We start from the raw sequence: 20886 nt of genomic DNA on the forward strand, positions 1-20886 counted from the left end.
TTGATTCAAACTAGGCCTCAATTTCATCAATTACTTCTTCATTCGAAATTTCAAAATTAAAAATTTCTTCCCAGCGAGCATTCTTTGGAGATCTGAGAAGAGGATATAGTCGCTGGGGGCCAGATCTGTAAGGACCAGATCTGAAAAATACGGTGGATAAAGAAGCAATACGAAGCCCAATTCATGGATTTTTGACACAAAAAGCAATATTTTGTCAAAACGCCAAATTCCTTTTCATCCATTTTTTTCACAATAACAAAAGTTGCTTCACTCAAAATGCTATAATTTACAAACTAATGAACCGACAGCTGTCAAATATATACACGCATCGTTTGAAAGTTAGGGCTAACTAGAAAAAATGTATTTAATTCTAGTAGCGCTATCTATGTGTCAGGATGGGGACTTTTCAATTGACCTGTTAATAGAAAAGATAATAATAAAAACAAAGTTTATTGCCAGATTGGTTAGCGCTATTGTAAAGGCCTACTGTTGCGATAGTTGTAGGTTCGAATCCTGCTGGGGCATTGTCATAAATTTATGTTTGTGATTGTCCTAGGCAATAATGTAAAATCCGACAAGGAAAATGATCCCAGTCCCAGTTAGGAGCCCACCCTAAACTGTAAATCCTGTCCAGACAAACCCTTTGTTAATAAAGGTAGATTTTAAAATATATTTTAAAAAAATATTAATGCTAAAATAACAATACAGTATTCACGTCTATATTTTTGTTTCAGTTTGCTGTTAGAAGCTTTCCAATAAAGGTAAGGGTTTTTGCGTTGTTCGAGTTTTTTGCATGTTTTCCTCCAATTTTCTTGTTCATTAAATGTTTTATAGACATCGTAACAAGCAATATTGATAAATAATTCATTAATAAAAGTAATTTTCGGCCGTTGTTCCTATTATAAAATACACCGATACCAATAATTCTTTGCGAAATTGGAAAATAATGTATCGCTAAATCACGTTAAATAATTAATTTATTTTTATTGCGTTCACTAGATCGCGATATATCGTTTTGTGTCAGACAACGTAATTTGGAGATACTGTTTAATCATAAACTAAATAAAATTTTCCGGTTTATGCGATACAAAATGGATTTTTACGTTGCTCTTTGCGTCCTGTTTTATTGCTGCCTAAACAATTTGCAAAATGGAAATATATTATTAATATAGTAAATGTTATTGCAGTATATGTAGTTTAGAAAATAGTATTACATTATTATTCTATTTTAAAATGAATATTTTATAAACTCAATCTATTGTTTTCTACTTTGTAACTTATATATACTAATTAAATATTATATATATATATATATATATATATATATATATATATATATATATATATATATATATATATATAAATATACATATATATATATATATATATATATATATATATATATATATATATATGTGTGTTACATTATTTATATATATTTATATATCAGGTGTACCAGAGAGTCATTACTGTTTTTTTCAGAAAAAAGAAACTACATAATTTTCAATAAATTGGAAAAATGTATTTATTCAAATTATAGGTCATTTCTCAATATATCTCATTTTCCTTTGTTTTTAAGCATCACCTATGATATCGCCAACTCACCCCCCATTAAACTGGATTAAATTTCGGATCAAGAACATGGAAGTCTTTGTTTGAGCAGGAACACTGTTATTTAGTGGTTTTTCTTGATCGTAAAGTTGCTTGACTGCTATCCCCCACAACGTTTTCTATCGGTTTAATAGCAATAAAAAGAGTAATTTACAGTGGCGGTTACTACTAGTATCAGATAAATAACATTTATAATTTTATCCAAAAGACCTAGTTCTGATATTTTCTACAAGTTGTATTAATACAGTGGGTATAAATGCGGGATACTGGTGAGTTGAGGCTTATAATATAGTGTTTTAAATCATACATTATAATAGTGGCAGTTTCTAGATGACCCCAGCTGAAATTCGATAAACTTCGGCAGTTTCCGTCTAATAATGCGACGTTACTATTTACAAGTTATTATTGAAAGTAAAAGATTGTTGATTCAAAGGTATGATCGTTATAAGGAAGTCATTTTTGCATCTAATAGTGACGGGTGATGAAAGATGAATTAATTTTGATAGGGTTTTCAGCAACAAAAATCATGGTTATCACCTGGCGAAGCCGGTCGAACCACTCTAAAGTTAAATCGTTTTGGTTGCAACACAATGTTCTCTATTTGGGGGGGGGGTAATTTGCAGAGTGGCATGGTGTATTATGAACTGTTGTATGTTTTGTCTACTTAATTAAAACCATATACTGGCCGAAAAAAAGTTCAGACTGTGCCCGAAGAATTTGTAAACTTATTTTAAAGCACGATAACTTGTCTTATAAAGCAAAATCGGTTGCGGCTTCGAAAGTACTTGGATGGGACATCTTATAGCCTACAGGCATGCCGCCATAGCCTACAGACATTGCCCCGTCAGACTATCAACTTTTGCAACGAAGAGCCAATTTTGAAAAGGCATAGTAAACCATGAATAGTTCTTCGTTAATTATATACTTATTCAAACACATAATAACAATACTAACTTATTATATATTATTATATGAAGTTCAAAATTATTAACCAGCAAATATGATGACATAATTTGATTATCGTTATCCAAATTTAATTTATCCTAAAATTTTATAAAAGCTCACTCTATAGCCTTGCAAATATTACAATTTTATAAATTTACTTTCAAAGGATTGTACACTATTTTATATCATAACTTTATCAAACAATCACCTTCAAATAGGAGTACGATATAGAAAGGGCCTTTTATATTTTGAGATTTGAGTTTCAATTTCATTGTGACTAAATTGAGAAATTTAATTGAGTCTGAAGCTGTCTCAATCAAGGATAACGCGCCTTTTAAAAAGGGAAAAATGTGTAAGTGTACGTTTTGTACGAGTGTACGTGGGTACGTTTTGTTTTATGTAGAAATTGCTTTAGAAGTTCTCATATAATCAAGTCAAATCTATGAACCTTCTTTTAGTTGATATTTTCTATTATTTCTGCTGCAATTTCTTTAGGAGTAGTAAATCTAATATAAGATTTTTTAAATTCCATCAGTTAAGAACGTTTTAGTCCTCATTCGTCTTGAAAGTTATTTGGCATATCTTCTAGCCTTTTGTCTATATCTTTTGCCCATTTAATATCGACATTTTTAACTAGTAATTCATCATCTGATAAGTTCTTTAGTATGGGTCTATTTAAAGGTTTGGTTGATTTAATATATTTTCACAGCGAAAGGACAGAGTGGTGGCTTTTGAGAAATAGTTTCTAATGTATCTCTCTCACACTGATATGATATAATGAGCAGTAGTAAGAAATTAGTTACATTTTAAAAATAGAAACATCCAAATTTCAAAATTGTAATATATTTAAATTAATATATTTTTTATTATATTAAATAATAGATTACAGTATGTTTATACTAAACGCCATGTCTGTTTTGAAACCTATATTTCACAAATCATTGAATAATATGTATTTATTAATATGTTCTTTATTCCTACATTGAAATCATAAAAATGTCCTAGAATGATATTTTCCAATAATAAACGCAACACACAAATTAGACATACCATAGTCTCTCTGTATAAATAATAAAAAAGTAAGGAAAACAATTCCAGCTTAAATTAAAATTACAGGAAAAAACAGGAACCGAGCCCTAATTATACCTTGATGGTCTAGTAATCCTTGCTCATTTGTAAAGGTAATCCACAAAAAAGCTACCTCTCCACGCCGAAAGGGACTCCCTTATATATTTTTACAATCACAAAGTAATATTTCGCTGTATAAAAGTTTAATGGTGTTTCGAGGATATGCTTAAAGCCGATGGAAGTTGGGATCGATTTATATCGTAATTACACCCTTGGGAAACGGGAAAATATCCCACCTAAGAACTACTCATTTATTTTTAAATCAATTCGAAGTCGCTAGGGCGGTGAATGATACTTACATACTTATTTTTTTCTCTTCTCCGGCATTATGTTTTATTTAAAAGGAAATTCCTGGCAGTCGTCTTGTTTAGCGATTAACAGGGGTCTGGATTATTGGGAATTAGATCACAATCAATCAATAAGAAGCATTTTACTTCAAACGGAATCAGTCCTTTTTTCGTCTTCTTTTAAATGTATTTATTGTCTTGTTTCTAGTAGTTGCCGATTAACCTACAATTTTATTTTAATTATGTTTTATAGACTCATTAGCCTCCGGGAATATTTAGGGTCAATTTACAGATATACAATATACAACGCATTTACAGTATCAGTTATCAGTTAAAGCATACAATATTATAACAAGCATATTGCAAGGTGATAAGCTAAATATGAAAAAACATACAGATACATACATACATATATGAATGCTACAGTATAGTTGTCGCATACCCCATGACTGATGCACACTATTATATTTCTAGTAATAGTCCTGTTACGATTAGAAAATTAGTCAGCTTGTCCAGGTTCTCCAGCCTAAGGCACTGGCCCATCGTCTCTCCCAGGTTGACCAACTGTCTTTGCGAGTTGTATTATCGGCATTCAATTAGTATATGTGTTTGGTTGACAGTGAGGAACCACATTCGACGCACAGTGGTGGATTTCCTCCCTTAATGAGATACTCATGGGTTAGTTTGCGGTTACCAATTCCGAGACGCGAAAATAAGCTCAAGTTGCGCCTACTGCTGTCAGTGGTGTTAAGGCCCCGATAATAATCTTTTTACACCTCCCAAAGCTTGTTGTTTTGTGTTAGATTCCATCTGAGTTGGCGTAGATGTCTAAAGATTCTAGTAGAGTGGTGCTTCATATCTCAACTCCAGAAGAGGAAACATTCAGCAAGTGATCTATCCCTCTTCTTGGTTATGTAATTCGCTCTTCCATTTTCTATTATCCCAGAGTGAGAAGGGAGAAACATAAAGGTGATAGTTTTGCCGCTCCTTTCCGATTTAGAGGTTGGTTCAGAGTTAAACACTCCTAGCAGATGTAGAGGAAGATATGATTGAAGGCATTTTAAGGAGTTCATTGAATTGGAGGCGAAAACTAATCGTTTGTCTTACACGTCTTGTACTAAAGTCAGCGTCCTATACATGGCACGCCGTTCTGCTATCAATACACTCGATGAAACGGGAAGCCAGAAGTGTCCTTCCCACATCACCGATGCTAATGCTGGCCCCACATAGACATGGCTCCTGGAACCATCCGGAAATATGACATGTTCGGGATATTTCTCATTTTTATATTGATTGAATTGGGTGCTGAAACTGCCAGAGTCAGAACTAACCCTTGGTAGAGATGGAGAGATCGACAGTCGCCATGGAGGCAATCTATCCTCGGAGGTGTATATCGGTGGAAAAGCCAGCGATAAACGACTACAAACTGCATGGAATCTATGGCAGGAGCTCCTGTATTGCTCTCTAAAAGGTTTGAAATCTAGGTTTATATCTAGCATGGTCCATCGGCCCTATTTTGGTCTCTGATTACATGATATTTATGTATTAACACCGCTGCTTTTCTATTAAATGTACATTTGTAAACATTTTAAAACATGACATTTTATTCTTTGAATCTTTTATCAATTACTTTGATTATTTTCTTTATAGGCCCAAGATTTGGAAAATCAATAGTTAATTTATTTTGTATACTTTAATATACATTTCAAAATTGTAAGAAAATAAATTACCTTATTGTATTCGTTATTGTTTTAATTTATATCTCTAATTCCATGCCTATGTTTATAACATAAAAGTAAATGAAGATCATGTATACCTATATTTGACGCTCTGAAGTAAAGGAAATTAGATTTATTTAAATGCAATTTAAAAAATAGTTAGCGAGTGTTTGTTGTTGCGACAATTTGCATATATTTTAATATGTTTTAATATACAGACATTTATTATTTTAATTAATATTTTGTATAAAACGCATTTCTGATCTTAACAGGTCAACTGAATGGTCCCCTGCCTACTATAATAAAACACATTTTTGGCAAAGTTAGTTTTTTTTATTCAACATAATTCCCTTCAAGGGTGATACACTGATTAGAGCGATCCCCTAACTTTTCGATACCTTTTTGGTAGTAAGAATTGTACATTGCTTCAAAATATGCTTCAGTTTCGGCGATCACCTCTTCAATCGACGAAATTTTTTTCCCAGCGAGTATTCTTTTTAGATCTGAGAAGAGGAAATAGTCGCTGGGGGCCAGACCTTGAGAATACGGTGGATGAGGAAGCAGTTCGAAACCCAATTTATGGATTTTTGACATGGTGCATTGTCTTGGTGAAACAGCATTTTCTTTTTATACAAATGCGGCCGTTTTTCGGCGATTTCGTCCTTCAAACGGTCCAATAACGCTATGTAATAGTCGCTGTTGTCGGCCTTCCTTTTACAAGGTAGTCAGTGAAAATTACTCTATGCGCATCCCAAAATACAGACGCCATAAACTTGCTAGCCGACCGTTACGTTTTCTCATGCGTTGGAGCGGGTTCATCGTGTGCAGTCCACTCTGATGGCTATCGATTGGACTTCGGAGTGAAATGATGGAGCCATCTTTCATCTATTGTCATATATCGACGCAAAAACTCGGATTGTTTACACTTGATCATTTTCCAACACTGCTTCGAATCATCAACTTGTCGTTGTTTTTGGTCAAAAGTGAGCTCGCGCGGCACCCACTTTACATAGAGCTTTCTCATACACAAATACTCGTTAATGATATGATGTTCACGTTCAGTTGATATCTTTAGAGTTTCTGCTATTTCATACATTTTAAATTTACGGTAATTCAAAATCATTTTGTGGATTTTTTAAATGTTTTCGTCGGTAACCTCTTTTGGGCGTCCACTGCGTTCACCGTCTTCGGTGCTCAATTCACCACGTCTAAACTTAGCATACCAATTCTTGATGGTTGATTCCTGGGGCAGTGACCGGAAGCTCGGCATCAAGCCAAGTTTTTGTTTCAACTGTATTTTTTCCTTTCAAAAAGCAATATTTTATCAACACGCTAAATTGCTTTTTATCCATATTTTTCACAATAACAAAAATTGCTTCACTCAAAGTGCTATAATTCACAAACTAGTAATCCGACAGCTGTCAAATTTATACATGCATCTTTTGAGGGTTACGCCTAACAAAAAAACATATGGATTAAATTCTAGTAGCACCATCTATGTGGCAGGCCTGGGAATTTTCAATTGACCTGTTATATTGAAAATACTAGGATATTTTTTTAAATAATATAACATGTTTAAAATAGCTCTTTTACTCTATTATGACAGGACAATGACTCATTACAAATAGTTAAACAAATGCCTAAATATTTAGAAAACAAGACATACCAATGTCATCTAAAACTTCGATTGAAAATCATAATTCGTAATAAAATGTAATTATAGGCGTTCAGAATCAGTCCTACAAACTACCCAACTTGTAATAACCCGAGCGAAATTAGAAATGCCAGGTAGTTGCGTAGATTAAATGCGATCTAAAGAGCTTAGACGCGAAGTGCATCTGGGTAACTTTACAAGCAACAAGGCTCGTCTTAGAGTTTGACAGTTATTGTCGCGTGTTCGCCGCGTTATTTATACCGAAAATTTAACTAGAACGCTTTCAGGAGGTGATTTATGACGACATTAAAAGTTCCAGCTTTTCTTACGTGTAATTCATCCGGTAAATCTTGGGAGGCCGTAAAATTTCGTGACTATATCGAAACTATCTTCCGGATATATGCTAATTAGAAATATAATGGCAAAATAAAAGTGCCCACTGCGACACGAAGTTTACATAAGTAGCAAAGTATCGCATTTATTATCAATTTTGGCTCATCCAATAAAACAGCCAATGCACGTCATCAAAATTTATAATGCAACGTTGCCGCACCAAAATTAAGTTTATATTTATTTTGACTCTGACAACAAAATACCAACGTCAAAGAAACAATAAAAACCTAATAAATTATAATCTATTTTAACATTGCAGTCCATATTTTATTAAAGAACTTTAACTACAGTTAATTAAACAGTCGCAATAGTTTCTAGGTTAAAGTTGTTTTATAATAATTACATTAAAATATGACAACAATGTCGACCAGTACCAAGGCAAATTGATTTTTATAGACCGATCTGATTACATGCGTAGACGAATCAATCTCTATTTAACTAGAGTGATGCTAACTAATAATATGAGAAAGAAACATTTTTCGATGTTAAAAGGAGTTTTAGGTTTTTCTAAACTGAACTATGTTCATAATGTGTACTGACTGTTTTATTGGAAGGACTATATAGGATTATATAAAAAGCAATCAAGAAATATTGAAAGCTTGTTTCTCTCTTTCAAGATATCTTATACGTATCCATTTTTTATTCATTATTTTGAAAATAATAACCAATAAAACTATACAATACCCTGCAATACCCTGCAAAATTCTTGAATATTTCACAAGCTTTTGACTAGATATGGCATTTGGGATAAATCTACAAAATGATCTAATTGCTTCAGCGGTCCATTCCTGGAATCATATCTTTTGGAAAAAAAAGAGTACAGTCTTTCATGAAGGGCCATTCTTAACACTAATCTATTATGGGGTGCTGAAATGAGTTGCGTTAAAATATTTAACCAACTATTAGTAGTAGTAACTCAACATTGTAAAGTTTAATTTATCTGATAACGGTAAAAATTGTAAAATAACTATATCAGATATTTTAGATAAAGTATGGCACACATACTAAACTGAAAAACGCTCAACTTTGAACTAAAAAAGCTTCTCCCTCATCCATATTTTCATTTAATACACTATTATATATAGACAATTGACGCTATAAAACAAGATGTTACAAAAATTCTGACAATTACCAATTATACTTTGTTAATTTATTGAATAAAATAAGTGTTCGAATAGCATTTTTATTTGGATCAGAAAATGTGTGATATTTTTGAGCTCATAATGTGTACTGACTGTTTTATTGGAAGGACTATATAGGATTATATAAAAAGCAATCAAGAAATATTGAAAGTTTGTTTCTCTCTTCTTTTTTCCTCTTCTCTATTACACGATTCGCATTTTCAGCAGATAATAGATAAAAAAGTATGAATACTTGACATATAATAATAGTTATTTATTAATAACGTGTTGAGCCACCCTATGCTTTTAAAACAGTGTCTGGATACTTTCCAATAGAGTGTTGCCTCATTGTTGTAGCAAAGCATCTGCTAATTGCTTCAATGATGTCACAGATTGACATCTACTATTCACTCTTTGAGATCTGGCGATTGTGCTGACCACGGAATATGTTTAGTGATATTCTGATGCTACTAGAATTGCGATTGAACATTTTAGGCTGTGTGTATGAACGCATTAACTATATTAAATTATGACAGTGTTCGGCAGTAATATGTTAGTCACAGTAATGCAGCTAGTGATGTGCACGATAAAACTAGCTGAATATCACCATATTGCCTTCCAAATCATAACACAACCTTCTCCATGGTTGACTGTAGGAAGCAAGCAGTGGATTTTAGGTTTATTTTGGGTTTCTCCATATATAAACCCGATTATTTGCAGTAAATAATGTAAATATTGAAGCATCGGGCCATACTATATTCTTCCAGTCATCTGCTGTCCAGGTTTTATCATTATCGCATAATTTATTTTGCAGCTTAGTGTTGGATTCCGTGAAGATCCGGCTGTTCTTTACTTTTATCAAAAGTCTGTCAGTTAATGTCTTTTCACGAAAATCGGTATACAGACTGCAGACAAATAACTGTAGAGAAAATAAAGAAGAAAAGGAAAAAAGTGAAAGAAGAAGCAGGAAGGAAAGGAGAGAAAAAAAAGAATTTTTTTTTAATTATTTCACGAATTAATTGAAGATTCTGTGTTCCCCACAACCGACTGTTCTGTTTATTGACACACTGAGAAGAAAATGGGCTTCATCGCTCATTATAAATTTAGATTAAGAGTCTTCAATTTCACCAGACAGCCTTAGGATAGCATAACTGTAATGTACTCGTTGAACAGGATCTCTTGTTAGCAATTTTTGAACTAATTAAATTTTGTATGAGGACATTTTCAAATCAGTTTACAATATTCGCCTTAAACTGCGTGCAGAAATGTGTAACTGTTAACTAACTAACTTTGTTACTGTTTCTGCTCGTTCTTGTGGCGTATATTTATCGAAAATAAAATTTGGATGTCTACACAACACAATAGTTACAGCGAAACTGAATGAATGGTAGGTAAAATTAAAAGTGGTAGCGGGTCTTTTGCCCCATCTGTTATTATATAACCCCCTTTAATGGTTATTTCATCATTTTTCTAATTGTATTTATGCCTTTTATAGAGTACCCTTGATACCCCAAGCATGATGCTACGTGATTTACTAAAAAAAGACAAAAATTAGTTGCGATAAGTGGCAGAATATTGCACCAGTGTAAACCTACCCTAACGAGTGTTAAAACTATAAGAGCGAAAAAAATATTGAAATATTTTGTTGTGTTTCCACCGACTAGCCCGCTCCCATTATATCAAAAAATAAATACGAATTTTAATTGGCTAAATCTGCGAAATATTTCGATATTTCCCGGAAAGAACCGTTTTATTTCGTTACGTTTCGACGCTCCTCTTTTTTTTGCACCCTATAGGAATTGAAATCGTTAATCCGTGAGAGAGGTCTGTTCGAAACCGTATTGACAAAACAGAATAAACCCTTCGCCCTCGAAATATGAATATTCATTCGGCACAGTCATTCATTTAAATCCCTATTTAACATCTAACTCGTTTCTAAATACGTATGTATTCGGGGAAATATGGGAATTGGTGTACCTAGGGGTGATTACATCTGTTACGTTCCGATTAGCATTTTAAAAACTGTGGCCTCCGTATAAATAGGTTTTGGACTAGAACCAAATATAATGGAATTGGCGTTCATGCTTATAATGTATCCCTGAATTTTTTTTTAATTCATTTATCTATTTTATCTATGAACATGCTATCCATTCGATTGATGTATTTATCTTAAATGTTCCCTAATTATTACATGTCTCAAAATAATCTTATCTCACTAATTCATCATTTGAAGCATTCTTTTCCTCTAGATTATATTTTGAACATTTAGAATTCAAGATATCTTATACGTATCCATTTTGTATTCATTATTTTGAAAATAATAGCCAATTAAACCAAATACCCTGCAAAATTCTTGAATATCTCACAAGCTTTTGACCAGATATGGCATTTGGGATTGGGATTTTGGAAAAACAAGAGTACAGTATTGCATGAAGGGCCATTCTTAACACTAATCTACTATGGGATGCTAATATGGGTTGCGTTAAAACATTTAGCCAACTATTAGTAGTAGTAACTCAATATTGTAAAGTTTAATTTATCTGATAACGGTAAAAATTGTAAAATAATTATATCAGATATTTTGGATAAAGTATGGCACACATACTAAACTGGAAAACGCTCAACTTTGAACTAAAAAAGCTTCTCCCTCATCCATATTTTCTTTTATATGTACTCCTATATAGAAGCAAATTGCTTCAGTGGTCGATTCCTGGAATCATATCTTTTGTAAAAAAAAGATTACAGTCTTGCATGAAGGACCATTCTGAATGCCAATCTATTATGGGGTGCTAATATGGATTGCGTTAAAAGATTTAACCAACTATTAGTAGTAGTAACTCAACATTGTAAAGTTTAATTAATCTGATAACGGTAAAAATTGTAAAATAATTATATCAGATATTTTGGATAAAGTATGGCACACATACTAAACTGAAAAACGCTAAACTTTGAACTAAACTAAAAAAGCTTCTCCTTCATCCATATTTTCATTTAATGCACTCCTATATATAGACAATTGACGCTATAAAACAAGATGTTACAAAAATTCTGATAATTACTAATTAGACTTTGTTGATTTATTGAATAAAATAAGTGTTCGACTAGCATTTTGATTTGGATCAGACAATGTGTGATTTTTTTAAGCTCAGAAGATGCTTGTGAAGATAAATAATCTGCTCAGAAAAAGACATTATTACAGTTGTCAAATTTTATAATTTAATTAAGAAAAAAATGTTTTTTTTTAATTAAATTTATCTATCAACATGCTATCCATTCGATTGATGTATTTATCTCAAATGTTCCCTAATTATTACATGTCTCAAAATAATCTTATCTCACTAATTCATCATTTGAAGCATTCTTTTCCTCTAGATTATATTTTGAACATTTAGAATTCAAGATATCTTATACGTATCCATTTTGTATTCATTATTTTGAAAATAATAGCCAATTAAACTAAATACCGTGCAAAATTCTTGAATATCTCACAAGCTTTTGACCAGATATGGCATTTGGGATAAATCTACAAAATGAGCAAATTGCTTCAGCGGTCGATTCCTGGAATCATATCTTTTGTAAAAAAAGATTACAGTATTGCATGAAGGGCCATTCTCAACGCTAATCTATTATGGGGTGCTAATATGGGATGCTTTAAAGCATTTAACCAACTATTAGTAGTAGTAACTCAATACTATAAAGTTTAATTAATCTGATAACGGTAAAAATTGTGAAATAATTATATCAGATATTTTAGATAAAGTATGGCACACATACTAAACTGAAAAACGCTAAACTTTGAACTAAAAAAGCTTCACCCTCATCCATATTTTCACTTAATGCACTCCTATATATAGACAATTGACGCTATAAAACAAGATGTTACAAAAATTCTGACAATTACCAATTAGACTTTGTTGGTTTAGTTTGTTGATAGCATTTTTATTTGGATCAGACAATGTATGATATTTTTGAGCTCAGAAGATGTTTGTGAAGATAAATAGTCTACTCAGAAAAAGACATTATTACAGTTGTCAAATTTTGTATTAACACGCTCTAAAATAAGAGCTCTGAAAACATGTATAGATATTTATATTCTCAATAAATATGTTGGCCATACATTTCCATTCAATCATTAAAACTCCAAACATTTTTCGAACATTGCCTACCAAATCACGTCATCTTATCTGTCAGTTCAGTATGCTTCAGCTCAGCATAAATTATCTATTATTAACATTACGTTATATTATTTTGATAGATTTTAACACATTGTGCATTTCTTCAGTACTTCTCTATCAAGCAATTTTTTTTACTAAACTTCAATCTGAGTAAATTTTGTTTTTCATTACTTCCTTCTCCTTTTCTACATCATCAAAAATCTCACCCTTTTCACTACTTTGCTGTGTTACTCACAGACCTTCTCTTCATATAAGTCAATATGTATTTATATTTAACCAGAAAATAAAAATCACTGGTGAGTATAACAGAAATTTGACTTATATATCGACAAACTTATATATCGACAAAACCTCGTGTTAACCAAAGCATACTTATGGAGAATATAAATATTAATAGGTGTTTTTAGAGCTCTTATTTCAAAAAGTGATAATGTAAAATTTGATGACAAAATAATATTCTTTTCTGGGTAGAATATTTTTGCTCACAAGTGTTTTCTGAGCTCAAACATATCACACATTTTCGGATCTGAACAAAAAGGCTATTGTAAAACCTTATTTTTATTCAAGAAGACAATTTTCCTAATGGGGAATAACAATTTTGTTTTATAGTATTAACTGTCTGTCTGGTAAAAGTGTGGATGAGGGAGAAGCTTTTTTAGATTAACATTTAGCATTTTTTAGTCTAATATGTGTCCCATACCTTATCCCAATCTGAATATCTTTTAGAATTTTCAGTAATCAGATCAACTAAACATTATAGAGTTGAATGACAGGTTGGTTTGATGCTTTAGTGCAATCCCATATCGGCACCACATAGATCTAAATTGGCTTTATGATTCACTAATTAACTAAACTTGTAAATTAGTGTTGAGAATACTTCATCACGTGAGACTGGATATTTTTTTTGGAATGTTACTGGGAAATATTTATTTTCTTCGAATGTATTCTCAATAAACGCTGTTACTCTATGCGCTTGGTCGATTGTCGAGTGGCGATATCGAAATTCATACTAGTAATAATATATTTTAACAGCAGTTTCTTATATGACTTTAATCTCGAAGGTAGCAGGGAAATAGGCTTGTAAAATCAGACTTATTCTACTGGTTTGTCCAGTTTTTTTAAACATAATTATTTGAACAATCTTAAAGTATTCCATAAAATGCTTCAGTCGCAAACATTGATTATTCATGTTAACCTGATAATTGCTTTTCGTGGCAGCTCTTTCAATAACTCAGGTGAAATATCATCAATTCCTGGAGCCTTTATATCATAGCTAATAATGGCGTCAGATCTCTATCAAATAACAAAATATTTTATTCAATACAGTTGATTTTCACGATTAGCTTCCAAAAATAATGGACAGCTCTCGATTTTTCTAACCAATCTTGAATATTCTACATAAGCAGGAATATTTTAAGCATTATATTTAGAACGAAGCCCTCTTGTAGCAGGAACAGAACAATTGTAATGCCCAAAGGCAGACGAATTTGCGTATTTCGCAAACACATACAAATTTACGAGCGAAATGTTAAATGAGAATTTAAACGATTTAACCGCGCGACTGAAACGAATGAATATTCATAATTTGGAGATAAAAGGTTTATTATGTATCGGCAATAATATTTTTCTCGTGCGGATTAATCCTATATTCATAATTCGGGAAATGCAATTTAATGTTAATCCAGCAGTAAAATTAATTATGTTCAATGGGATATTTTTCAGCAGTTTAACTGTTACAGATAATAAATTAAATAATCGCCGGCTTGGCTGGCGCCGAAGTAAAGACGATAGGACGGGCCAGCTACTGTTGCGATAGTCGCGGGTTTGAATCCTGCTGGAGAATGATCGTAAATTTATGTTTGTGATTATTTAATACTACGGCAAAATGTAATATCCGACAAGGAAAAATGATCCCAGTCACGCCAGTAACCAGGCTGGGTAAGACCGGATGTCTTCTGGGATGATTTCTAATTTTGTTCAATCGCTAGTCCGTAGGCTTAATGCCAGAACAGATAAGCCATCATTGGTAAAAGGATACTTTAAAATATATTAATTTTTTTTATTTTATTTTGGGTTTCATAAATCGGTTGCAATAAACAAGATCTTTGTTGTAGTTTAAGACATCGTAAGGCCGACTTGGTTGGCGCAGTGGTAAAGACCACAGGAGGGTCCTCCTGCTGTGGCGATAGTCGAGGGTTTGAATCCTGCTGGGGCATGGTCATAAATTTATGTTTGTGATTGTCCTTAGGTAAGAGTGCAAAATCAAACAAGGAAAATGATCCCAGTCACGCCATTAATCAGGCTGGGTAAGACCGGATGACTTCTGGGATGATTTCTATTGGTCACTCGCCAGTCGGTAGTCTTAATGCCGAAGACCATGGTTCGGAGCCCCCGTTAACAGTTGGTCCAGAACAGATAAACCCTCATTGGTAAAAACGAGACTTTAAAATATATCTACTGCTGCTGCCTTTTTCTGATACTATGGTTGATATAAAAACACACTTGCTGATTTAGATTAATTGCGTTAGTGGCGGGTGAACTAACATGAAAATGCCGCAGTGAACTAAAAAATAATGTATTTCTGGTTGTACCACACGATGTTCAATACAAAAAACGCGTTAGTGTCCGAAAAAAAAGTATCAAAGCTCATATCTCAAACGTAGCACAATTTTTAAGTGTATTTTGCCGTATATTCATCATCAAGAGTTTTATTAAAATCGTATTTATATACCTCCTTTATTATTTTATAAAATTTAATTGAATGAATGTTGTAAATAGCTCTAAAATATAGCCGGAGAGAAGCATTAGATATTATTAAAATAAATTATAAATGTCGTTATTTTCCTGTTATTAATTAATGCTAAAATTTAATATATGAATATAAAAACATAATATGTACCTAGGCCACAAATAACATTTTACAATTACACAGTCAGTCTGAAAATTTGTTTCATATTTTAGTTTATAAAATTATAAATACATTATTCCTTATATATTATACTCAATAAGTTTATAATATGATTAAAAAATAATTTTCAGATCACAATAATCACTTTTAAATGACCAACTAAACCGACAATGATGATATAATGGAAGAATCTCACCCTAAGTTTCTAAATATGTTCGACTTGATTGTTCATGTCAAACAACAAAAGTAGTTAATGTAAAAAATGCAATGTTGAGCGTTCTATAACCCAAACTCATCACCTGTGTCGATAGCGATCCCCATTGATAGATTCACCAAGTATGTCCAGAACGTTCTTCATTTTGCTGATAGAACCACCACGTCTGAAACGTCGAATCCAATATTCACATGTTGAAATCGATGACCTTTCTCATTCACAATATGAGCCAGATTCATTATCTAGCCATATTTACCAATTTCCAAATCTAATAAAACACAGCTCGAGTTGTTGAATACATTTTTTTTGGAAATAATAAGTAATCGTTTCTTCAGAAATATAAAATATTATACCAATTTACACTGAACAGGCAAGTTATCATAAAACCCTTGTACTATATAATACGTAGAATAGCATTCGGATAACAAATTTGTCACAACAGTATTATTATAAATTTAAATGTTTCCAGGTTTTTGTGTACCAAAATATTAATGAAAAAGGCATTTATTGAAAAATTGGTATAATACATATTAATTAAAATATTTACATTATTTTATATAACTTTTTCCATGTTTTTAGCAACCTGGCAATACCATGTCGAAAAATTGTTAAAATTACCTTTTACCTAAACTTATGTAAATATAAAATTGGTATTGAATAATCCCTCAAAATTAATTCATGACTCTTATAAACATTTATATTTCAAATAATTCGAATGCCAAAATAAAAACAAAGAATACATATAAAAATTCTTTATAAACTTTTTATTACATTTACAAAATATATGTTATATTTCAGATTTCCTATCAAAGACGAACCGAAAAACTTTCGCCTATTGTTACAAGATCGTGTTTTTCGATTGTTTCATTTCCTCCTGTGGATGTTAACGTATTGTTAACGTTTCTCATACAGGCAAATGTCATATCCTGCAGATGTTCCGGGACGGACTAGTTCTGTGCTTTGTAGCTATACCTTATACTGCGTTATTGTATCTCTATAAAAGATTCAAAATTGTATTTGCAAAGAAGAACTGTTCCCTTATTAAAAACGTATTAAGAAAAATCTTGCTTTAGTAAAAATTTAAATGATAAAATTTTAAATTTTTCTTTAATATTCAAATCGTTTTAATCGTTTTAATTAGACAATCTAAATATAAACATGAATTCCTGGTCGTTAGTCTCACTAACTCAAGAACGACGACGAATCAATATATATATATATATATATATATATATATATATATATATATATATATATATATATATATATATATATATATATATATATATATATATATATATATATATATATATACATATATATATATATATATATATATATATATATATGTTTTGTTGACTTTTCGGTAGAATCTCATCTGCCATCTTTAGACTTCACTTTTATACTACTTTTCTTTACACGAGCAAAATATTTCGAACCGATTTTACGACAAAAAGGCCTAGAACATTATAAATACTTTCTTATTCACAATACGCGTCAGATTCGTTATCTAGTCATTATTATAAATTTCCAAATCTAACAAAAACGCAGCTCCAGTTGTGTATACATTTGTTTGGAAATAAAAAGTAAACTTTTCTTAAGAAATGCAAAATATTTAAAAAGGTTAGACATAGCTACACTGAAAAGGACAGTTATCATAAAACCCTCGTACTATATAATACGTATATATTTATATTTTTATTGGATATCGGAATTTTATCATATATTCTGTACCAACTTTAATTTAATTTAATAAATAAATAATTTATTAATAATTGCATCCGGATAACAAATTTACTCTGTGTTGTTGTAAAATAATGAAAACTTCCCATAATAATTTATTTTAATAAATACAATTTAATTTTAATATTATAGACGAATAAATGAATGGATAAAGATCAAGTATATTCTGTTTCGCATTAACAAAGTTATTTTATATTTAGTTGGAATTACGGCAAAACTGACCGTATAGACCGGTTTATCCATGTGAGAGGTCGATTGTTAACAAAGGGAGGGTACATAGAGAATATATTTTACAGTGGGAATCGGGATATTAATTGCAACGATTCATTTAAATCCGCATTTAGCATCTAATTAATTTCTGTGATTGTCCGTATTGGTAGTATTATTCGTATATGTTTTGGTTGGTATCTGTTGCAAACATTTCGATCATTACCAGAAGGGTTTCTAGTGCGTTGGTGTTTTTACTTCGATGAATGGTAATTCGTGGAGTTGCGAGTTGTATTTCGTTTTATGTTATTGGGGAAACAAATCAGTTTTAACAATTTTTACAGTTTTTTTGACCAGATAAACAAATAGGATTCCAATAGCACCAAGTTTTTAAGGTAGTCAAATTAAAATATATCTCGATATGATGATAACTAGTTTTTAGTGTTTATATATGTAGGTACCTATAGCTCGTTCAAGAAAAGAATGAATTCACATCAGCGAAATTAATTGATCAAACCGCAATGTAGCCGCGTCAACTTTGAATTTTAGTCTTTTTGGCTTTGACATATAGACAATTCTAATCACTACATAGTATAAAACAAAGTCGCATTTTCTGTCCCTATATCCCTATGTGCGCTTAAATCTTTGAAACTACGCAACGGATTTTGATGCGGTTTTTTTCAATAGATAGAGTGATTCAAGAGGAAGGTTTATATGTATAATACATGCATAATATACTAAGGCAACATTGCTAATTTTAGAGGTTTCTAACGTGATGTCGTAAATTAACCTATTTTTTTAGGCTTATTTAGCAATTAGCAAAAACGCTGCCTAACCCTACGAGTTAGATCAAATTAATGTACTACAGTATTGTACACCATAAAGAGGTCTACAAAAAAGTCCGCGATGGTATATGTTTATCTTTTAGGGATAACCCACATTAACCATTTTTATTGTTTACTTTTTACGTGAGAAAATGGCTTATTTACGAAGCTATTTTAAGCAATACGGCATTAATCCTTATCGAATTAAGTACCTTAAATACAGTGTGCAATTAATATAGATCAATATGGTTCCTTACAGCATGTAAATTAAACAAATATTTTCGGAGATATTACAAATTTAAAATTTGCGTTTAAAAATGTGTAATGTAATAAAAATTGTATGAATTTAGATATTCCAAAGATAGCAGGAAATCTTCATAGTAAGTATAGGGGAAGAGGAATTATTTTACTCCAAATTTAATGCGTGCAGGCCAAGGGCAGTAATGAATGAACCAAAAATACTGGATCGATTTTAATCATGTTTTCATTGAGTGACATAGGCATATATATTTTATGCCCGTGCAAAGTCGGAGCGGGCCGCTATGTTTTTATATACAACGTTCATATTTTTTCTGTAGTTTATTTAATTTAGTATCAGCATTGCACCCGTGTGAAGCCGGGGCGGGTCGCTAGTATATATAAAAATGAAAGAAAAGTAAGGTTCTCAAATATAATTTGTTTTAATAAAATACTATATCTAATATATATATATATATATATATATATATATATATATATACATATATATATATATATACATATATATATATATATATATATATATATATATATATATATATATATATATATATACATATATATATATATATATATATATATATATATATATATATATATATACATATATATATATATATATATATATATATATATATATATACATATATATATATATATATATATACATATATATATATACATATATATATATATATATATATATATTATCGAAGGAATTAGGAATCTACAGTTAATTACAGTCATAGTAATTTGTAAGTTAATGTTAATGGCTTGTTTTATTATATTATTCCACACCACCTGTGAGGTAAAGTTCAAGGAGCGTTTTTAATGTAATCTAAGGTATCCTCTGGATGCCTGATCCATCTAGTTAACAACTATATGCCCAAGTAATGTTTTACTTAGAAATTTTAGATCAGAGAATATATTTACCTTTTACGCTTAGTTCTTGTGTTTCTCGGTATAATGTTTCCTTGTCAGGTATTTTTGATATCACTGGTTCCACTTAGTTTCTTACGTTATTGGCTGTGTGCATCTTTATAAATAAAAATAGATTTAACCGCTGCATTATCTTCTCGCATATTTTAGCCAATTTCTTATATTTTCTGAACAATTACACACATATTTATGCGCAGAGTTATCATACAATTATCCCATGTTAATTATATAGTTACATTTAGTTATAATCTGGACGTTTTTTATGGAGTTTGATTGGGTCACTGTCGCTTTTTGAGTCGCTCCTAAGGTCATTAACTAAGTTGTAAATTCCCAATCTATCTAATTCTTGTCAACACTATTCCTCAATTTGTCAATCTCGTCCTCAATATTTCTGATCAATTTTATCCAAACCAAAGGTGTATAGACAATGCTTCTTTACGACTATTACTTTTTTTTATCTCTCGCTGGTTATCAGTGCGGTTAGCACGTGAGGTAGCTCGTCGTACATTTGATTGACTTCAACTACTTAAGCTAGGTCGTGTTCCCCTTAATATTGTTAAAAATAAATGTGAAGAAAGTTCTCGTTTACTAAATTTCTTCTCTGAAATATAAATCGTAGTAATATATTAAGCGCCCAATGTCGAGAAATTATCTTCAATGTTCTAGTCACGTACCCATAAATATTTGATCTGATATCTGATAGTGACTCTGACAATTTTATATGGGAAAACAGAATTGTTGGTTTTACTATTTTCTTCTCA

General features: G+C 31.3%; 1 protein-coding gene across 5 annotated transcripts in view; it reads left to right on the forward strand.

The window, feature by feature from the left end:
• The window catches only part of mub (poly(rC)-binding protein mub), a 435856-nt gene that overhangs the window by 210076 nt on the left and 204894 nt on the right, over nucleotides 1-20886 (forward strand). For all 5 annotated transcript variants that reach the window (XM_076396900.1, XM_076396887.1, XM_076396893.1 and 2 more), the window contains exon 3: nucleotides 735-761. The gene's annotated coding sequence lies outside the window, so the exon portion shown is untranslated. The remainder of the gene's footprint in view (nucleotides 1-734; nucleotides 762-20886) is intronic.

This window comes from Rhynchophorus ferrugineus, unplaced genomic scaffold (genome assembly GCF_030347505.1).
Source record: "Rhynchophorus ferrugineus isolate W39M unplaced genomic scaffold, kcgeb_rfMv2 rfM2, whole genome shotgun sequence".
NCBI classification, from domain to species: domain Eukaryota; kingdom Metazoa; phylum Arthropoda; class Insecta; order Coleoptera; family Curculionidae; genus Rhynchophorus; species Rhynchophorus ferrugineus.